Source organism: Chrysochloris asiatica, unplaced genomic scaffold (genome assembly GCF_000296735.1).
Source record: "Chrysochloris asiatica unplaced genomic scaffold, ChrAsi1.0 scaffold00009, whole genome shotgun sequence".
Lineage (NCBI taxonomy): Eukaryota > Metazoa > Chordata > Mammalia > Afrosoricida > Chrysochloridae > Chrysochloris > Chrysochloris asiatica.
Genome location: NW_006408527.1, coordinates 21269589 through 21289447, shown reverse-complemented (window position 1 = coordinate 21289447; position 19859 = coordinate 21269589). Strand labels below are relative to the sequence as shown.

General features: G+C 40.0%; 1 protein-coding gene and 1 pseudogene across 2 annotated transcripts in view; one reads left to right on the top strand and one right to left on the bottom strand.

Annotated features, from left to right (window-relative positions):
- Nucleotides 1-19859, top strand: part of PPP1R12B (protein phosphatase 1, regulatory subunit 12B) — a 341109-nt gene that overhangs the window by 174266 nt on the left and 146984 nt on the right. The gene's annotated exons all lie outside the window — the stretch shown is intronic.
- LOC102827060 lies at nucleotides 3139-3644 on the bottom strand (annotated as a pseudogene).

Sequence of the window (19859 nt, the reverse complement as noted above, 5' to 3'; positions counted from 1 at the left end):
CCCAGCTGTGAGCCTTCCAACCTTCTAAGTATTCCTTTATATGTGGTTCAGAGTTCTGGCTCTGATACCTGAGCCTGCTTGGTCAGGTATTCTGTGTTGTTGTTGGCGGAGCTCTCCTGCTATATGTCCACCCGATCCGCCATCTTGTTTGTTCTCTCATGGTGACATTTTTGTTTTGGGTTTTTCCTGCTGATCTTTCTTTGAAGATGTATCTTCTGTTGCTCTAGCTATTCCAGGCTGGTCTGCTTGTCCTTGCTAGTGGGAATGTCCCACCTCAGAAAGTTCTGGAATGGACTCAGGACTCCACCTAAGGCCCTATACTCTGCAAAGGCTTTGCAAGAGGGCTATTTCACTAGGTAAGTTCTAGAACCCCTTCTAGGTATTCCCATCAGTTATAGGCTGAAGACTGGCTTATGAGTTTTTTATAATCTTGTTTCCCAACATTCCTTTCTATCCCACTCAAGTGTCTATTTTACAGTAGTAAGTCAGGGAAACCAGTATTCATAAGACAGTCAAGCATTTTAGTATTATTTCCCCGCTTCAAACTATGCCTCGATCCCTGTATCACAGCTCTGTTGTTCCAAGGTTGAGCATCACTATTTACCTCCATCCCACTTAGGCCATGTAAACCTGTCTCAGTGTTCTCCTATCTATCTTGTTCTTCCGCTTCCTCCCCATTCTTGTATTGCTCTCCCCAGCACCCGAACTAAACCCTCCACCCCAACCCCACTGTTTTGGTTACCTTATAGTCCATTAACTTTATCCTCCATTTAAGACAGTCTATTTTATCCTGTAATCTTCCTGACCTTCCCACCACCTGGATCTCTGTTCCTCTGTGTTTACCTTCTTTCGCATTGTAATTGTTTTGATCATAGATTGACTGCTTAGATCCTCTGTTCTTATAATTTTATTCTGTTCTTGACTCTTACATTTGTTGATTGAGTTCAGGGTGATGCTGCCACGTACGTCATTTTCTTGTCGTCTGTTCTTGTTGGTTCTAACTCCACATAACTTCCTTTAGGATGTTTCTCATGGCAGGGTTGGCTTTGGCAAAATCCCTTAGCTTCTGTTTATCCTGGAATGTTTTGATTACACCTTTGTATTTGATTGATAGCTTTGCTGAGTAGAGGATTCTTGGGTGGCAGTTTTTTTCTTTCAGGGTTTTATATATCTCTCCCCATTGCCTTCTTGCCTGCATGGTTTCTGTTGAGAAATCTGACCTTAATCTGATTTGCTTGCTTTGTATGTTACAATTCTCTTTTCCCAAGCTGCTTTCAGGATTCGGTCCTTATCTTTGAATTTGGAGAGCTTGATTATTATATGTCTTGGTGATTGTCTTTTATGGTCTTTCCTTGCTGGGGTTTGTTCCGCTTCTTGAATGCTTATCTTTTAGCTTTTCAGGATGTTAGGGAAATTTTCTTCCAGCAGCTCTTCAACTATTTCCTCTGTGGACTTGTGTGATTCTTCCTATTCTGGAATGCTAATAATTCTTAAGTTATTCCTCTTTGTGTTGTCCAACATAAATCTTAGGCCTTATTCAGATTTTTTTAAAATCCTTTTTTGTGCTTCTTCTTCTATCTTAGTAGTGTTGAGAGATTTATTTTCTAGCTCACTAGTTAGAGCTTCTGTCTCTTTAATTCTACTCCTTTGCCCTTTCAGTGTATTGTCCATTTCTGATATTCTATTATTAATCATTTGGACCTCTTTCTGTTGGTTTTGAATTGTTCCCAATGTTGTATCTATATTATTTGATTGTTCCTGAAGCACTTTCTTGACTTTTTCCTTATTTTTCTCAACTCCATTGTATAGTGTTGTGATACATTTTATAATACTTTTTCTGAATTCATTCTTAGGCATTTCCAAAGCCTGCCCATCTTCCAGTGTGGAGTGTAGGTCTACCTCCAGCTCATTTGCCTCAGTCACTTTATCTCATTTCTGGACATGTGCAGATATGGTCATCTGCTTCTGTTTTTTGGGCATATTCAGGATTTATGTGAGGCCTTAATACTTAGATGGGTGTGTATTTTGGTATTTTTTATGTTTTCTGATTGCCTTCAGGTACTTACGGTTGGGAGATGGGCTTCCCTTTGCACTCTTCTTCCTGAGAAATTTCAATATGCCACTGTTGACTGTTGTGACATAACTCAGGATTTAATTTTCAGCCTGTTTCCTTTTTAGTCTTCCTGTCCTGCTCCACAATCCCTGTTCAGGCCTTTTTCCTAGTGATAAACTGTTCAGGGCCAGCTGTGGTCCTTTTATACTGCCATTTGGTTTTAAGTGAAACTGTCACTTTAAATTTCAAGGAGATCTATGTGTATGCATATTAGAACCCTCGTAGAGGTGGGGGTGAGGTGTCCACTTGCTTAGGCACCCCCTGTAGTCACCTGAATGGAGGTGTGCAGCCAGCGAGAGACTAATGAACAGATTAAAAAAAAAACAGTGTCCATACCTTCATCTTTGCGGTTCTGTCAGCCGTCCGTGGCTGCTCTGATCCTTCCCCGTTTAGTCTCACCCAAGATGATGGCTCCAAGAGCAGCTGAGTGTCTTGTATTATAAAGCAATGGATTTCTTGCTTATACTACAAATTTCCCTAGATGTAAGCCTTGCAACCTTCTAAGTGTTCCTTTATATGTGGTTCAGAGTTCTCGCACCATTCCCTGAGCGTGCTTGGTCTGGTATTCTGTGTTGTTGTTGACGGAGCTCCTCACTGCACTTCTACCGATCCATCATCTTGTTTGTTCTCCGTCACATTGATATTTTAAAAATAATAATTTAAAAAGTTTTAAATCAAAGAAAAATGTCTGGCTAAGCTTGGGAACACTTCAGAATCCAAGGCAGAGGGAAGGCAGTCTACTTCTCTTCAGAGAATTGCAGGGGTGTTTAAAGGGAGGGACAGATCCTGCACCAAAAGTACTTTACAAATTACATACCCCTCCCCAACCCTCAATAAAAAGAGAAGAAAAAGCCCCACCACTTAACAACAAATAGCAACATTATTGACACAACCTTTCTCTGTTGCTCATCATGCCTTATTGGAAAGAGGAAGCCTGTGAGGAGAGATGAAAAGAGCAAGGGTGAGAGGAAGATCTGCACTTCAATCTCGTTTGCAATGTTCATTTCTCTTTCAGAAGTCTTCAGTCATCTGATGGTGGGCATTGAGCTCTGAACAGAAACCAAGTATGTGGTGGCCATGACCAGGGTGCGGTTGTTGGCTGAGAAGCCTTGCCTCAGTCTTTCAAAATAGGATACCTGCATGGGATTGTGATACTGCAGCACTTTTATGGCATCTTCTATCTTAAACCATTCCCTCTTCCTTCCAATGTTGACTGAGTCTTCCCAGTCTTCCAGCACTTCTGTGACAATAAACCCATTGACATATGTTCTATGCTTCCTCTCCTAGTTCTCAAAAATTCCAACTAATTTTCCCAACGTCCCTCTTAGACTCCAGGCTCCTCAAAGACTTCATTGACTGCTGCCATACTTGGTTCCTCCTTGGGCTCCATGCCTCTGCCAGGTCTCAATGGTGACTACTGCTCACGAGTAGCACCTCTTCTTTGCTCTCGCTGCAGAAACACAGGCACACGTCACTTCTTGTAGCCATCACTGTCATAGGTGCCTGTCTGGTTCGACTTGAGCTTCATCATCCTCTGGGCCCAGACCATTTCTCAATGCTTTCTGCATCATTCAATATTTTGCCCATAGAATCCTTCAATATTGCAAGTTGAGGCTTGATTTTTTTCGTAAGTTCCCTCAGCTTGAGAAATATCATGTGTGTTCTTCCCTTTTGGTTGTCTAATTCTAGGTCTTGGCACATTTTGTTATAATATTGACTTTGTCTTCTCGAATTAATTTTTTTAAAAAAGTTTTATTGTGAATTATGTGATCGTTTACATGGCATAACATTAGTTTTACATTCATCCTATCATATATCGTTTCATTACCATGATTACAATCCCCTCCATACATCATCAGCCAACTAAAGGGTATTCCCTGCAAGCCTGCCCCCCAGTCATCATCACACAGCCCTCCTCCCTCTCTGGGTCTAAAGTCCCCAGCTGCTCCATCTCTCCACGTCATAGTCTTTGCCTCCATCTCAGGTATCACAGCTTCTCTGGGTAGGGTCCCGCTCTCCTCTCTTCTCCCTTGATGGTCCCAGGGACCTCTGCTTCTAGACTGCAAAGTTAATCAGTCCCCTCCTTGCTACAAAATGTCTACCTTTACATTTCCAACCCTCACAATCAGTCCCGATAACATTTATTCTCCATTGTATCACAAGAGACCTATCTGCATTTCCTTTCATCAGCCCCCCCTAGATAGATTGGATACTACTCACTGGAGATTCTACCTTCCTCCATGCCCTCTGGATCTAGGGTCCTTCTTGAAAGCTTGTAAGCCAGTCACTTCTTGCCTTTTTGAATTAACTTTTGAAACTTTTTGTTCGGCTCTTTTGCCTCCTCATTTCTTCCGTTTGCTGTAGTATCTCTATGCTGGAAAGCGAGTTTCAGAGTCTCTTCTGACAACTAATTTTAGTCTTTTCCTCCTTTCTTGTCTTCTTAATAACCTTTTGCTTTCTTCCTGTTTGATATTCTTGAAGTCATCCCACAGCTCTCCTGGTCTTTGGTCTTTAGTGTCTAATGCATTAAATCTACTCTTCAGATGGTCTCTCACTTCAGGTGGAGTATATTCAAGGTCATATTTTGGCTCTCATAGACTTGTTTTAATTTTCAAGCTTCAGCCTGAACTTGCATTGATGATCTGTTCTGCAGTCTGCCCCTGACCTTGTTTTGATTGATGATATGGGACTTTTCCACCTTCTCTTTTGACAGATGTAGTTGATTTGATTTGTGTATATTCCATCTGGTGAGGTCCATGTGTATAGTCGTCTTTTATGTTGTTTTAAAAGGGTATTTGCAATGAAGAAGTCACTGGTCTTGCAAAATTCTATGATGGGAACTCCAACATCATTTCTGTCACCAATGCCATATTTTCCGACCACTGATCCTTCCTCTTGATTTCCAGCCTTTGCATATCAATCACCAGTAATTATCAACACATTTTGAATGCATGTTTGATCAATTTCAGGCTGAAGAAGTTGGTAGAATTCTTCAGTTTCATCATTACTGGCTTTAGTGGTTGTTGTATAATTTGAATAATAGTGATATTAACTGATCTGTAGGGTATACACACTATCCTATCTCAGACAGCATTTTACTTCAAAAAAGATCTTTATATGTTTCTTTTTGATTATGAATGTGACGCCATTCCTTTTCAATTTGTTATTACCAGCTTAGGAAACCATGTGATTTTCAGATTCTCAATTACTAATACCATTCATTTCAGCTCATTAATGCCTAGGATATCAATGTTTGTAAGTTCAGTTTCATTTTTGATGATTTCCAATTTTCTTAGATTCATACTTTGTGTATTTCATGTTCTGAGTATTAATGGATGTTTATAGCTGTTTCTCTTTATTTTGAGTTGTGTCTCATCAGCAAATGAAGGTCCTGAAAACTTTACTCCATTTGCGTCATCACAATCAACTCTACTTTATGGAGACAGCTCTTCCCCAGTCTCAATTTGAGTGCCTTCCAACCTGAGGGTCTCATCTTCTGGCACTACATCTGACAATATTCTGGTGCTCTTCATCATGTTTCAATATTCAGTATTCTGGTGCTGACAGTGTTTCACTGCTTTTCATAAGGTTATCAGTGACTAAAATTCAAAAGGTTATCAGTGACTAAATATTCAGAAGTAGTCCATCTCTCCTTTCTAGGCTGTCTTTGTCTGGAAGCTCAGCTGAAAGTTATCCACTGTGGGTGACCCTGCTGGTATTAAAATACCGGTGGCATAGCTTCCAGAAGCACAGCAACACACAAGCCACACACACAGTATGACAGACTGACAAAATGAGTGGTGGTAGTAATGGGAGAATAGTCCTTTAGAAGGAATATGAGAAGTTCAAGAAACAAACAAGTTCAGCATGCCTAAAGCTGGGGTGTTGGGGGTGGGAGGGCAGGCAAGTGTGGTTTCCAGAGTATGTTGTATGAAATAGATTTGTGTGTGTGTGTGTGTGTGTGTGTGTGTGTGTGTGTGTGTGTAGTAGGGTTGGGGCGCTCCTGTGCCAAATGAATTTTAGAAACAGTAGGTTAAATAGCATTAAACAGGATTATTAAAGCCTTCTCAGGACCACTCCTTCGCCTTAAAGGGGGTAGGGAAAATAGTTAGAATTTGAAGCATTTTACAAGTTTTTGTGTCTGTGGAATTACTTTTTTCACAAAAACACAAAATGGGTATTCCACATTATCCATTTTGGAAATTGTGGATTAGAGAAGTCTGCAGGAACCATAATATCATATAGAAATTAGTGAACCCTATGCTAAAAATCTTTAACTTTTATTCTCAAAGCTACTGAAGGATTTTAAACTACGGAATGACTTAATCAAATAAAACATATCATTTTAAGCCTTTTCATAATTAAAGCCATTTAGTTTCTTATTCTAGCCAAACATAACTGGAAAAAAAAAATCAGATGTTTTGAAAACAGCTAACTAAATGTTCCTTCTGAAAGAACTTGCTTGGCTGCTAATTGTCTTGAAGCTGCAGCTTCCTCTGTAAGCAGCCCATTGTGGAAGCATGTTGACTGGAAGCCAAGATGGGAGCTTTATAGCTTGCATTCCAGTTCCAAGGTCCAGTCTGAAGCAATTAGTGAGCATTGGAGTTAAAGGTGCTTTAAGACTGGCTACAGCAAGATCTACCCACTGGGAAGGCATCGCTCAAAAATAGTCTTCATAGGCACTGTAATTCCAGTTTTTGGATTGGGGTGTGGGCCTTCCTTTTCTCAGAATGTTTTAGTCTAAGAGTGATAAATGAGTGGACGCATACCAGTTGTGTCCAATGATTCTTTCCAGTTTTACACCCTAGTAACATTTCTGCACTCAGATTATTAGGTAGAGATGCAGGAGGATCTTCAAAAACATTTGTGAGAAAATGGAATTAAAAGATGAGTAGAAATTTTCTATGAAATTTTTGAAGCCCCCTTGTATTATTAATTGAACAGTGCCAGATGTAAAAAGACACATCATGACACCAAATAGTGATAAACATGGAAATATTTGCAGTGTATTTCTCTGGGGGTGCTATGGGTAATTTTTATTTTCATTTTTATTTTGTCTGGCTTTTCCAAATTTCCTTAGTGATAACAGGGGAGTAGTTTTTTTTTTTTTTTTTAAATGACACAGGTATAACAGCCTCTCTTATGATATAAGTCTGTGAAGATGGCTACCATCATTGAGAGTAAACCCAATAGTTAGAAATTGACGGTTTGCAGGATTCTAGGTGGGTTCTTGGTATGGTGCGATAGGATCATCACTGGACTGCGAACCACCGGGTCAGCAGTTCAAGCCCACCAACCGTTCCTTGAAAATCCTATACAAGTTTCCTATACATTGCTGAGGCAGAACTTCTGAAATACTTCATTACTTATAAGAAGGACGCAGGCTTGTATTTGTGAAGTCTTTTTGCTCCCTGCAAAGCTTACATGTGCTCATATGTGTTCTCTATACATTATGGACAAAGATAGAAGCTTTGCTCTCTGTTTTATAAATGGCATTGAATGACACTAAGCGCATCGAATGGTTTGCTTGGTTATAACACTTTGAGGTAGGGGCACAGTGGAGACCATCACCCAGGTCTCATTTTCCTCTTCATTGAACTCACTATCCATTCCTTCTTTTGGATATGAATATTAACCATAAAGAATATTCAAATTAGGGGCCTGTCAAAATCTCCAACCCAAAATGCAATAGTCTCTACCTTCTTGGCATTCTGATTACTGCCATCCAGTCTTTGAAACCAATAGGGTCATCTGATTATAAAGAAGTTGATTTAACTGGCAGTAGGATAGAAATGGCAAGCGGTAAGCAGTTGGCAGATAACTCTGCAGGGATATCAGAGCCAAGCAGCAGCTGTCACAACAGTGTAGTGGTTGGGTTCATTTTCCAAAGCTCTAAGTTTTCCTTAGCAACAAAATGTAAACAATTCCCTTGGCTAATATTAGAATCTGATAGTGTCTGCCTTTGATTTTCTTGCTCTGTTTTCCCTCTAGCTTGTTTTCCCCTAGCCCTGAAGCCTAAGCCATCTTTTTTATGGATGCCCTTTCTTTGCTTTATAGAAATAGGTAAAATAGTTTTTTTTTTTTTCTCACCTAAATATCCCACATTATACGTGTCTATGCTTTGCTTGGCTAGAATACCAACAGTACTGGTTAGGTCATATACATCACATGTATCGACCTTCCGGAATCCCTTGGGGTCTTTCTAAACTAGGTAGTTATTCTTGCTAATATGAAGCTGTCAGCAGATTAATTTAGCAACAACTTTGGAATGTTAGAAATTTAAACCAAGTAATTAAACTCTGAGTCACGGGTTTTAAAAGTCATTTGACTCATCCCTCTGCCTCCAAGCTATGGGAAGGCAGTTGTCAATTCAGAAAAGTACTCCAGAAAAAAAGATCCCACCATCTCCTCCAGTCTCAATTTTTGTTCAAAAATGAGTATTTTGTTTCTCTTCAAAAAATTCTGAAGCAGTGCTGAACTACTGTTTTTTTCTCTACTGCTATAAATAGCTTTCTTCTGACTGTAAACAGTGAATAGAAAGAGAGTGAAATACATACAGCAATAGGCATATTTCCTACTTTGTTACTATTCTTGAGGTCTTTGCGTTGCTTATATAATTAGGACTATGTGGTGGCACTCCAAGCAGTTCTAGAATGGAAAAAAAGAAAAAAAGTTATCCTCTGCTTGAACTCAAATCCTTAGGTAGCAGAATGACAAGAGACTTAAGACAAAACACTCTTCAGAGTTGTATGGCACATAAATGCAATTTTTCAGAGTATGTCTGCTTTGAAAAGGTAGTGGTGATATGTTGCTTGAGGGATTACAGGCTATGCGTACATAACTCTGAAAAGTTTGACTCAGTGAGAATATAGGATTGATTTAGAGTTCCAGCCCTGCCTCTTATTTCCTGTGTGATTTTGAGCAAATCAGGTTCCCTTTCTGACCCTTTCCTCATGTATAAAACAAGGATAATAAAACCAACCATGTAAGCTTCTTGTTAGTATTAGAAATAATTCATGGATAATCCAGATCTCTACACACCTATCTCATGAGGCTGTTGTGAGGATCAAATGAAGCAGACTATATGAAAGTATTATTCAGATTGCAAAACAGTTGAGAGATATAAAAGATAATTTGTCCATTTTGTTACCAGTAAAACGCCTTTTTAGCTTTCACTTAGGTCTGTGCCTAGCTCTTCTAGTGAAAATAAGATCTATCTAAATGTGCAAATGTTGTTGCCATTTTAGGCTTTGGCTTGTTTTAGTTCTTTCTTAAACCTTACATGCTACTTCCTTTATGTCAGGATTATGAGTTGATGTTCTTAATCTAAGCCCATTTGTTCTGCCTCTGATCTTCTTATTATTCATAATGTCATACATTGCTGTGGTGTTCTTGCTGTAGTCCTAAGGGAAATTGCATCATGGCAATAAAGTAAGCGACGATGATAGGCAGTGCCTTCTGATGCCTTTCTTTTCCTCACCAAGAGATGTTCAGCAATGTCCGCACAGTGAACTTTGAGGCAACAACTAGTGAGCTAATGGAAGCACTGGACTCTTGCAGGAAAGTTTGAGCATGGGCCTCCAACACCAGTAATTTTCTTTGTATTGTTGTTAAGTGCTGTCAAGTTATTAGTTCTGATTCATAGAGACCCTGTATAGGGTTTCCAAGCAGCAGCTGCCAGGTTTGAACTGCTGACTTTACGATGAACAGTCCAGAGTTTCCCATACAGTTCTACACCAGGATTAGTAATTCCCTCCTGTAAATGTCTTTCCTGCCTGAGTTGTGGAGTCATCCTCTGTTACTTTATTATCAAGGGCATTCCATACTGTGTAAATTGGATATTGTTGGTTCTAGAGTGAACATTTTGTCACATTTTAACATCTCTGAGATGAGACTGTATCTTATCTTTGCTCATTGTCATTTTTGCACATGTGTAAATTTGGTCCTACATGTTCATTTTGCTAATTCCATTGAGTTACGTGCACTGTTGGTGCTAAGTATGTTTGAGTCTCTTTTAATAACTTTAAATAATAAGAAATCATGTGTCTTAGGGTAATTGGCAGTGCTGTTTTTTCTTAGTGATACAGTAATACAGTACATCTTGTGTTAGATGTTTTATATTTGATGCAGAGTAGTACTGCTTAACCAGTGAGAGTGATGCTGCCAATCTATATTTAGAAATATGAAATGGGAACTGATTGCAAATGTATGTGGGATTTCTTTTAGGGATGATCAATTCTAATATTGATTATGATGATGATTGCCTAACTGTGAATATACTAAAAACCATTAAATTGTACACTTTAAATGGGTAAGTTGTATAGTATGTGAATTATATCTAATAAAGAAAGCTGTTGAAAACTAACGGTACTACTTAACCCCCACTAAACACAGGACTGCAAAGTCTGAACTGCAAGGCCAGTGGTTCAAACTCAAACCAGCCACTTCCTCAGAAACCCTATACAGGATCACTGTGAGTTGGAACCAGCTTGATGGCACTTAACAACAATAAACAGTTCTTAGAAGACCTTAAATTTTAATGCATTTAAGGACCTTGAATTTTTAAAGCCTGTTATTTCTTACATTTTTTGTTGTTAAGCATGGCTCACAGCAACACAAACTGACTTCATTTTCCAGAGACAAGGGCATTTGTCACACAGTCTCCCAAAATAACACTTAACATTTCAAGAGTGAAAACTTTAAAAGTTTTTCCCTGTGCTGAGGACACTTGCTTTTAGAAGGAAGGACAAGACTCTGTCTCTCCCTAATGTAGCAGAGTCTCTGGTGGCTCTATGGCAATTCTCCAACCACTTCAATGTGAAGTGAGCAGTCACCTAACACCTGCTACTCAAAGCCCTTATCAGCCGTGTTTTTACAGTTAATCTCCTTCTGATAAAGTGGTTCTGTTTTCATAGCTGTGAGTATTGGTGACATGTAGGAGGGACCACAATTTTGTGTCCTCACTCAAACTCCCCTCTTCTCTCCTGCCGGTGAATTTCCCATGTTAGAAAACAACCGTCACTTGTAACAATCTCATAAAGTGGGCTCTGTTATTTACTAGGGAAGGAGAGCCAGAGGAGTGGCCACCCTGTTTGTTTAAAATTAGGCTTCTGGGAAAGCTGTTGTGCAGGTGTGTGGCAAGGTGTGTCTGAGGTAGAGTGACCTGTTCTCACCTGGAATGATTTGATCTAGCAGTGCAGTCCCTTGCCATTCCTGGTTTTATGGAAATCAGAGGAGCAGGAAGTGGATCTGTGTGTTCTGCAGAATTGCGACACACTTCTGCCATAGTTAACTAGCTCCCTCTGTGTTTGGGTACTAACTGGGGTGAGTCATCAGCAAGTGCTGGCCTTGGGATGGCAGGAGCAGCAGGTAAAGTGTCTGCCTGACAGCTTTGATATCTTAGATGCATGCTTCTACTCTTCGTCCTCATCCACTCCTTTTCCTGGTGGTTCTTTGGGAAGCTACCTTGGCTGCATACAGTGTTTTGATGGTGTGGTTGTGGGGTGCATGGTGATAAGAACAAGATACATGGTGTTCAGATTAACCAGTTTGGTGCTTCTCTGCTTCCCCCCGCCCCTGGCCCCGGTATTCCTAATGAATATAAACATGTGCACTGCTTAAAAGATCAGACTCAAGAGGTTAGGGTTGTTCTTATTGTTAAGTGCCGTCAAGTCGATTCAAACCCATAGTGACCCTGTATAGGGTTTCCAAGAAGCAGCTGGTGAGCTTGAACCACCGACATTTCAAGAAGTAGAAATATGCTTCTCTTCTTTAAAGGAAATTAATGTCAGTAATGCTGTGTTTTTGTTTTTTTTTTTTTAGTTTTTATTGTGGGTAATGTTTTTAAGTTTGGTGGTGCTTGTATTCTTTATGTATTTTTGTGTATCTTACATGTTACATATAATGTATCTAAATAAAAGAAAGGAAACAGCATTGTCAGATATTTCTGGTAATTGCAGAAAGAAGCTGGTTTAGGCAGGGTAAGGGGTGGATTATTTCTTGAGTTGGCCTTTGGATGGGAAATTCTAAAACACTGGGACTAGTTCAATGAGGACTGGGTAAAGCTGTTTACTTAATACAAGCTGTACAGATTTAATCTAATTGAAAATCAATGCTTTTCCTTATATAGAAGATGAGCAGTTTCTTAATTGGTTTTGTTTGCTTAGAGGACCAGTTTTTGGATAAAGTTCAAAATTATGCCACTCAGGTAATACAGAAAATCCTGTTGATGATGGCCAGTCATTTTACTCTGTAGAGAGATTATTCACCCAATTCTTACCAGTTTTTCTAGAAGTGTCCTATTGCTTCTTAACCCCTTCTCTCTATTCTTCCTGTATTTTGTATCTTTGGCAATTGTATTACTTCATATAACTGCTTAAGGTAGAAAGCATAATCATTTCCTGAACATGCTTTACTTTTTTGCCCCTCTTCCTTTGTCGATGAGGCACCTTCTTTCTGGAATGATCATCTCAGCTTAATAAAATCCTGATCATGCTATAAGAATTCCTACAGATGAAATCCCTGCTTCCCTAGCTCCAGATTGATGCCAGTGTTCTTCTGTAGCACTGTTCTTAGGTCTGCTATAAACTAAAACCAAACACGTAGCTGTCAAGTCAGTTTTGATCCATGGTGACCCCACGTGCTAGAATAGAAATGCTGCGTCTGGTTTTACAGAAAGAGATTGCCAGCCCTTTCTTTCATGGTGCCATGGGTAGGCTTGAATCACCAACCTTTTAGTTAGCAGCTAACCTCTTGTGCCACCCAGGAACCTCAAAACTGTCATAACTAATCGTCTGTTGTCTTCCCTACTATATTGTAAACTTTTTTTTTTTTTAACATTTTAGTCTGAATTGAGTGAAAGTTTATAGAGCAGATCATCAGTTTGACATTCAAGAAATCATACACTTCATTTCATCTCAATGATTGCAATCCCTTCCATGTAGCTCAGTTATCTTACTTCCTCCCTGGGTTTCTTGTCTCCATTCTTCCTTTCTTAACTCTTCTGAATTTTATCCTTGAGTTGGTGCTGCCCTTCTGATCTCAAATGGTTGATCATTCTATAGTGTGCATGCCTCACTAATCTTGTTGTCCCCCTTTTATACCTATCTATTGCATGGTTGAAATTTGAGCCGTGGGAGTGAGTTCAGTTCCAAACCTAAAAGGTGACCAAGGACCATAGTCTTATGGTTCTAAGAGTTCCTATCTTACCAGTTAGCTTGGTCTTTTTTTTTTTTTTTTTTTGTTTTTTTTTTTTTTTTTTCCGGGGTTTTTTTTTTTTTTTTTTTACAATCCCCTCCATGCATCATCATTCAATAGATTTTGCTTTTTTTTTTTTTTTTTTTTTTTTTTTTTTTATGTACATCAAAGCACTCAGGACTATATAACCAATCAAAACAACCAAAGGGTATACCTGCATGCCGGCCACCAGCGCACAGCCCCTCTCCCTCCTTGAGTCTAGAGTCCCCAGCCACTCCATCTCTTCATGTCTTCGTCTCTGCCTCTTTTATCTCTGGCGTCACTCCTTCTCTGGATAGGGTCCCACACTCCGTTCTTCTACCTTGATGGTCCCAGCGTCCTCCGCTCCTGAACTGCAAGATCAACCAGTTCCCTCCTTTTGTTACAAAACGTCTACCTTTACATTTGCAACATTCAGTCAGTCCTGATAGCAATTATTCACCATTGAACCACACGAGTCTTATCCCCATCTTCTTTCACCAGTTCCTATCTAGACAGATTGGAGACACTCAGTGGAGAGTCTACCTTCCCCCACCCCCTCTGAAACTAAGCTCCTTCTTGAAAACTTGTAAGCCAGTCACTTCGTGCCTTTGTTGCCCACCCCATTTTGGATAGCCAATGTCTAAGTTGCTCATCTCTGTCAACTCTATGTACATAGGGGATGGGAATGATCCTTGCTGTAAAGATTCATTTCCTCATTTAAGCTACTACATCCATAAGTATAGGTCAAGTTCATCAAATTGTAGCAGATTACTCTTTTTTTTTCTTATTATTTCTTCCTTTAGTCGAGTTCTGATCATCCAACCATTGAAACTAGGTCAAATGGGTACTATCTGAAAGTACGGGTATTCTTGTACATCGCCCTTCACTTCATATCAGCTGGACACTTAACTCTCCTCTCTAGTCCTCTGTGACTATATACCTGTCCATGGGCTCAGGAGTCCCCAGGTCTCACTATACTGCTGGCCACCCAGGTCATGATCCAGGTTGACAGGACTCTATTGAACATGGTCGTAATTAGCTCACAGCTTCATTGATATTTTTCTCCTACTTCCTCTTATCAGTAAACCAATGTGGTCACCAGCAAGATTACATGCCTGCTTGTGTATTCCCTTTGAGCTTTATTTTTGGAAGGGGGTTTGCCCTGAAGGGACTTGATTGCTTGCCTTGATGGCTCCCCAGTGAACAACTTGCTTGTTTTTATAGTAATCAGAGTGCTGTTACTGTTTTTCATTTTTCCTGCTGGTCTTTCTTTCGAGAAGCATCTTTTGTTCCTCTAAGTGCCCCAGGCTGGTTTGCTTGTCATTTCAAGTGGAAATTTCTCACCTCAGAAGATTCTGGATGGGGATCGTAGCCTGGTCTGCTTGTAATTTTGAGTTTTGTTACAAATTTCCTGCCACTCTATTCAGGACCTTCTAATGTGAACCATTTCTGAGCAGTTGGCAGTGGTTGTTAAGTACCGTGAATCGGTTGCAACGCATAGTGACCCTGCACAGGGTTTCCGAGGCTGCAAATCTTTATGGGAGCAGAACGCCTCATCTTTTCTCCCATGGAACAGCTGGTAGGTTCAAATTGCCGACCTTGAGGTTAGCAGCCCAATTTGTAACCACTACGCTACCAGAGCTCCCATAGTTGGCAGTGGTAGCTGGGCACTATCTAGTTCTTCTGATCCCAAGAGTCATGGAGACTAATACTCACGTGGTCCCTTAGTCTATTGAAATAATTGTTTCTAAGCAGCTTCAGTTTTCATCGCTCTTCTTTCCTCCACACAAGGAGAGACCAGTAGTTGCACCTTAGATGGCTGCTCATGAGCTTATAAGATCCCAGTTGCTACTCACTACAGTAGAATGTGAAGTCCTGGTGTGGCACTGTAGGATAAGCACTGGACTGCAAGATTTATGAGAAGTGCAAGGTTGGAGGTTCAAACCCATTAGCTGCTTCTTGGAAATCCTATACAAGGTCACTGTGAGTTGGAACCAACTTGATAGTACTTAACAACAACAAAGTCGAATGTGGAACATTGTCTTTGTGGCCTGTGTTATGCAATTGTCAAGTGTTCCCAAGACTATGGTTTTGAACCCCCCAGGCCTAATAACTCATTTCCCTCAAGGTGTTTGGTAATGTCTAATAAGTTTTCATAACTTTGGCCCCTGTATGCTGTAACTTATTCATGGATATGTTTGCAATAAAGGTAAATACCCATGTATAAATAAGCTCTTTCAATCCTTTTAGATTGTGAGATGCCTGAGGGCGCTTTAAAAAAAAAAAAGTTTTATTGTGACTTATGTGATAATTTACATGGGAGAACATTAGCTTTACATTCATCCTATCATATTTTGTTTCATTGCCATGGTTACAATCCCCTCTATGCATCATCAACCAACCAAAGGGTATACCCTGCCAGCCTGCCCCCCACCCCCACCCCTGGTCTCACAGCCCCTCGCCCTCTCTGGGTCTAGAGTCTCCAACTGCTCCATCTCACCATGTCATTGTCTCTGCCTTCATCTCAGGCATCACTGCTTCTCTGGGTAGGGTCCCACTCTCCGGTCTTCTCCCTTGATGGTCCCAGGAACCTCCGCTCCTAGACTGCAAAGTTTATCACTCTCGTCCTTGCTACAAAATGTCTACCTTTACATTTCCAACCCGCACAGTCAGTCCTGATAACAGTTATTCACTTTTGTACTATAAGAGACCTATCCCCATCACCTTTCATCAGCCCCACTCAGACAGATTGGATACTACTCAGTGGAGATTCTACCTTCCTCCATGCCCTGAGGGCGCTCTTTTAATGGGCTTTCTTCATACCACAGAGCTCAGTATTTAGCAGATGACGGGTAAATTCTTACTGAATATTTTGTTTCTCAAGTGAAAATAAGTCCCAGTGTAGTAATCTTCTATATCCATAAGATGGCAGCAGTGGAATGCCAGTTAGATCCTTTCAGAGGTACATGCAGATCCCTTTCCATTTTAAAGGTTTAACATAGGATTACAGATGCTTTTCTGGCATGTGGAGGGCCTCTGTGGATCCCACTCTGGTGGTGCTTCACATGAGAGCTGCAGACACAGATTAAAAAGCTCCCAGGGTTGTAAGGCAGGAGACCGAATTCATTCTTCACCTAAGCACACAATTCATGCTGTCTCAGGCAAGTCATATAACTTCTTTAGTCTCAGTTTCTAAATCTGTTCAACGGAGTTAGGAGATCTGCAGGTAATAATGGATTCTAAAAGCATAGGGTTCTAAGTCTTCAATGACTGTCTTACCATTTTTGTGGTTAATACCATGATAAGAATTCTAGATATAATGATAGATTGCCAAGATCAAGAACACCAAATAAACCTAGTAAGCCATGATTATATACTGACGGACAATAGACACTTGAATGTAAAATTATGTTCCATTAGGTATTCAGAGAAGATGGGAAATGATGTAGAATAGTGTGGTTAGAAAGGACGTCATATAGCCAAAGGAGGTGGAATTTGAGTTAGCGTTCAAGCATTATGAAAGGTTTAATGGGATAAGAGGATGTTTGGGGAGCTTGTTATATGCTAGCTGCATTTACGCTGCATAAGTTTTGTGACAAGTAATTGTTCTTTCTATACAGATAAGAAAATTAAGGCTCAGGTAAGTAAAGGAACCTGCTCACATTCACAGAGTTAATAAATGGTGATGTTAGGATTCGAAGAAGTGCTTCCTTTACTATACCACTGAACAAGCATATAGTGAGAATGGTACTAAAGACCAGTCTTAGTTGAGCTATCTTATACCATAAGCTTGGGAACATCAACTTGGTGGTTAGAATCGCCTGTATTTCTATGAAGGGGAGTAGAACTTCTATGAAATGAGTATTTATCTTGGCACATAACGCTTCTGAAAATGAAGTGAATTGAAACTTTCTATCCTTTCTGAAATCTAAAGATATAGGGACTTTTGAGAACCAAATGAGAAGTTGTCTTGTAAGTCAACTGGCTTATTCAGTGTTGCGTGAGGATACTGGGTATAAAAAGTTGATCTTTGGGAGAGTTCTAGAGCTTGGGAAAGGCGTATTACTATTTCAAGACATACCTGAAAATTGAACATGAGCATATTTAATGTTAATGAACTTAACTTACCAAGATTGTTTAAGAGGCAGGTGTTTTGATACCTATACATTGACCATGTTAGAAAAATTGAGATTGACAATTACCTGAGTGAGTCATTGTTTATCATTCTCTTGAAACAGTGATTTCTCTCCCTCATTTCTCAGAGTCTCCTAGACAACCCTGGGTATATACTGACCCAGCCCTTATTAAAGAACTCTGGGTCTTCTAACTTGAAAAGAGGAGAAGTAGAATTATGATTCATAATCCCTGTGCATGTGTGTTGAAAATGGCTTACTGATCAATGACATGTAAATAAAATGCTAGCTCAAGAGGATTCCTGATGTAGCACTGTTAAGATAAGCGCTGGACTACTAACTGCAAAGTTGGTGGTTCAAATCCTATCAGCCATTCCTTAGAAACCCTGTACAGAGTCACTATGAGTCCTATCGACTCAGTGGCATTTAGCAACAGCAACACTAGCTCAAGGATCCTTCAAAAACAAAATTCCTTTATAATGAAGCTGACAGAGTTTAAAAGCAAGAACACTTGGCACACAAAATTCCTAAGTAATGGGAAGTAGAACTGTGATCTTAGCTGTGTCCAGGCCAAAATACACCTGCACAAAGGTTTCATTTGTCCTTGTCACATGTGTGTTTTTCCCAGCTTACTAGAACTCACCTCTGGCCCTGTACTGCCCTCTGTTATTGTTGCTGTTAGGTGACAGTGAGTTGGTACTGACTCATAATGACCCTGTGCACAATAAAACGAAACACTGCCCAGCCCTGGACCAGCCTCACAATTGTTTTTACACCTGAGCCCATAGCTGCTGCCACTGTGTCAACGCATCTCATTGGAGGTCTTCATCTTTTTCTCCGACCCTCCACACCAAATGTGATATTCTTCTCCAGTGCTTGCTCCCTCCTGATACTATGTCTGAAGTGTGAGAGACGAAGTCTGGCCATCCTGGCTTCCAGGGAGTATTCTGGCTGTACTTCTTCCAACGTAGATTGGTTTGTACTTTAGGCAGTCCATGGTACTTTCCATATTTTCCTCCAACATCATAACTCAAATTTGTCAATTCTTCTATGGTCTTCCTTATTCACTGTCCAACTTTGACATGCATATGTGGTTATTGAAAATGGTATAGCTTGGGTCAAGCCTATCTTAGTCCTCAAACTGACATCTTTTCTCTTGAACATTTTAAAGAGACCTTGTGCAGCAGATTTGCCTAATCCATCATTGGCTTTCTTGACTGCTGCTTCCATGAATGTTGGTGCAAAATGAAGTCTTTGACACCTTCAGTCTTCTCTCCATTGTTTTTTTGGTCCAATTATGAGGAATTTTGTTTTCTTTACATTGAGATGCAGCCCATATGGAAGGCTGTGGTCTTTGATCTTCATCAATAAGTATTTTCTTTGCTGTCAGAAAGCAAGGTTGTATCATCTGCATATCGCAGGTTGTTAATGAGTCTTCTTCTAGTCCTGATGCCACGTTTTTCCTCAGATAATCAAGCTTCTCAGATTATTTGCTTGGCATACAGAGTGAATAAGTATGACAAAAGAATACAACCCTGGCACACACCTTTCCTAATTTTAAACCATTCAGTGTTCCCTTGTTCTATTTGAACAAATGCCTCTTGGTCTATGTGCAGGTTCCTCATGAATACAATTAAGTGTTCCAGAATACTCATACTTTGCAATGTTGTCCATAGCTTGCCATGATCCACACAATTGAAAGCCTTTTCAAAGTCAGTAAGGCACAGGTAAATATCTCTTTGGTATCCTCTACTTTCAGCCAAGATTCATCTGATGCCAGCAATGATGACTCATTCCACGTCTTCTGAATCCAGCTTGAACCTCTGGAAGTTCTCTATCAGTGTATGGTTGCAGCCATTTTTGTATCTTTAGTAAAACTTTACTCACTTGGGATATCAACAAAATTGTCCAGTGATTTCCGGATTCCATTGCGTCACTTCTCTTTGGAATGGACACATTCCAAGTCAGTTGGCCATAAGTGCCTCCAGTGTTGCATCAGTTTGTTGATTTGTATTCCCTCTATTCCCAGTGTCTTGTTCCTTGCCAGTGACTTCAGTGCACCTTGGAGTTCTTCCTTCAGGATCATTGACTCTTGATCTTATGCTGCTTCTTGAAATGGTTGAACATTGATCATTTCTTTTTGGTACAGTGACTCTGTGTGTTCATTCCACCTTCTTTTGCTGTTGTCTGTATCATTCATTATTTTGCCCCTAGAATCCTTCAGTAATGCAAATTGAGGCTTGATTTTTTTTTTTTTTTTTTCCATTACCTCAGCTTGAGAAATGTTGAGTGTGTTCTTTCGTTTTGGTTTACTAATTCTAGGTTTTTGTACATTTCGTTGTAATAAATGACTTTGTCTTCTCGAGCTGACCTTTTGAAATTTTCTGTTCAGATCT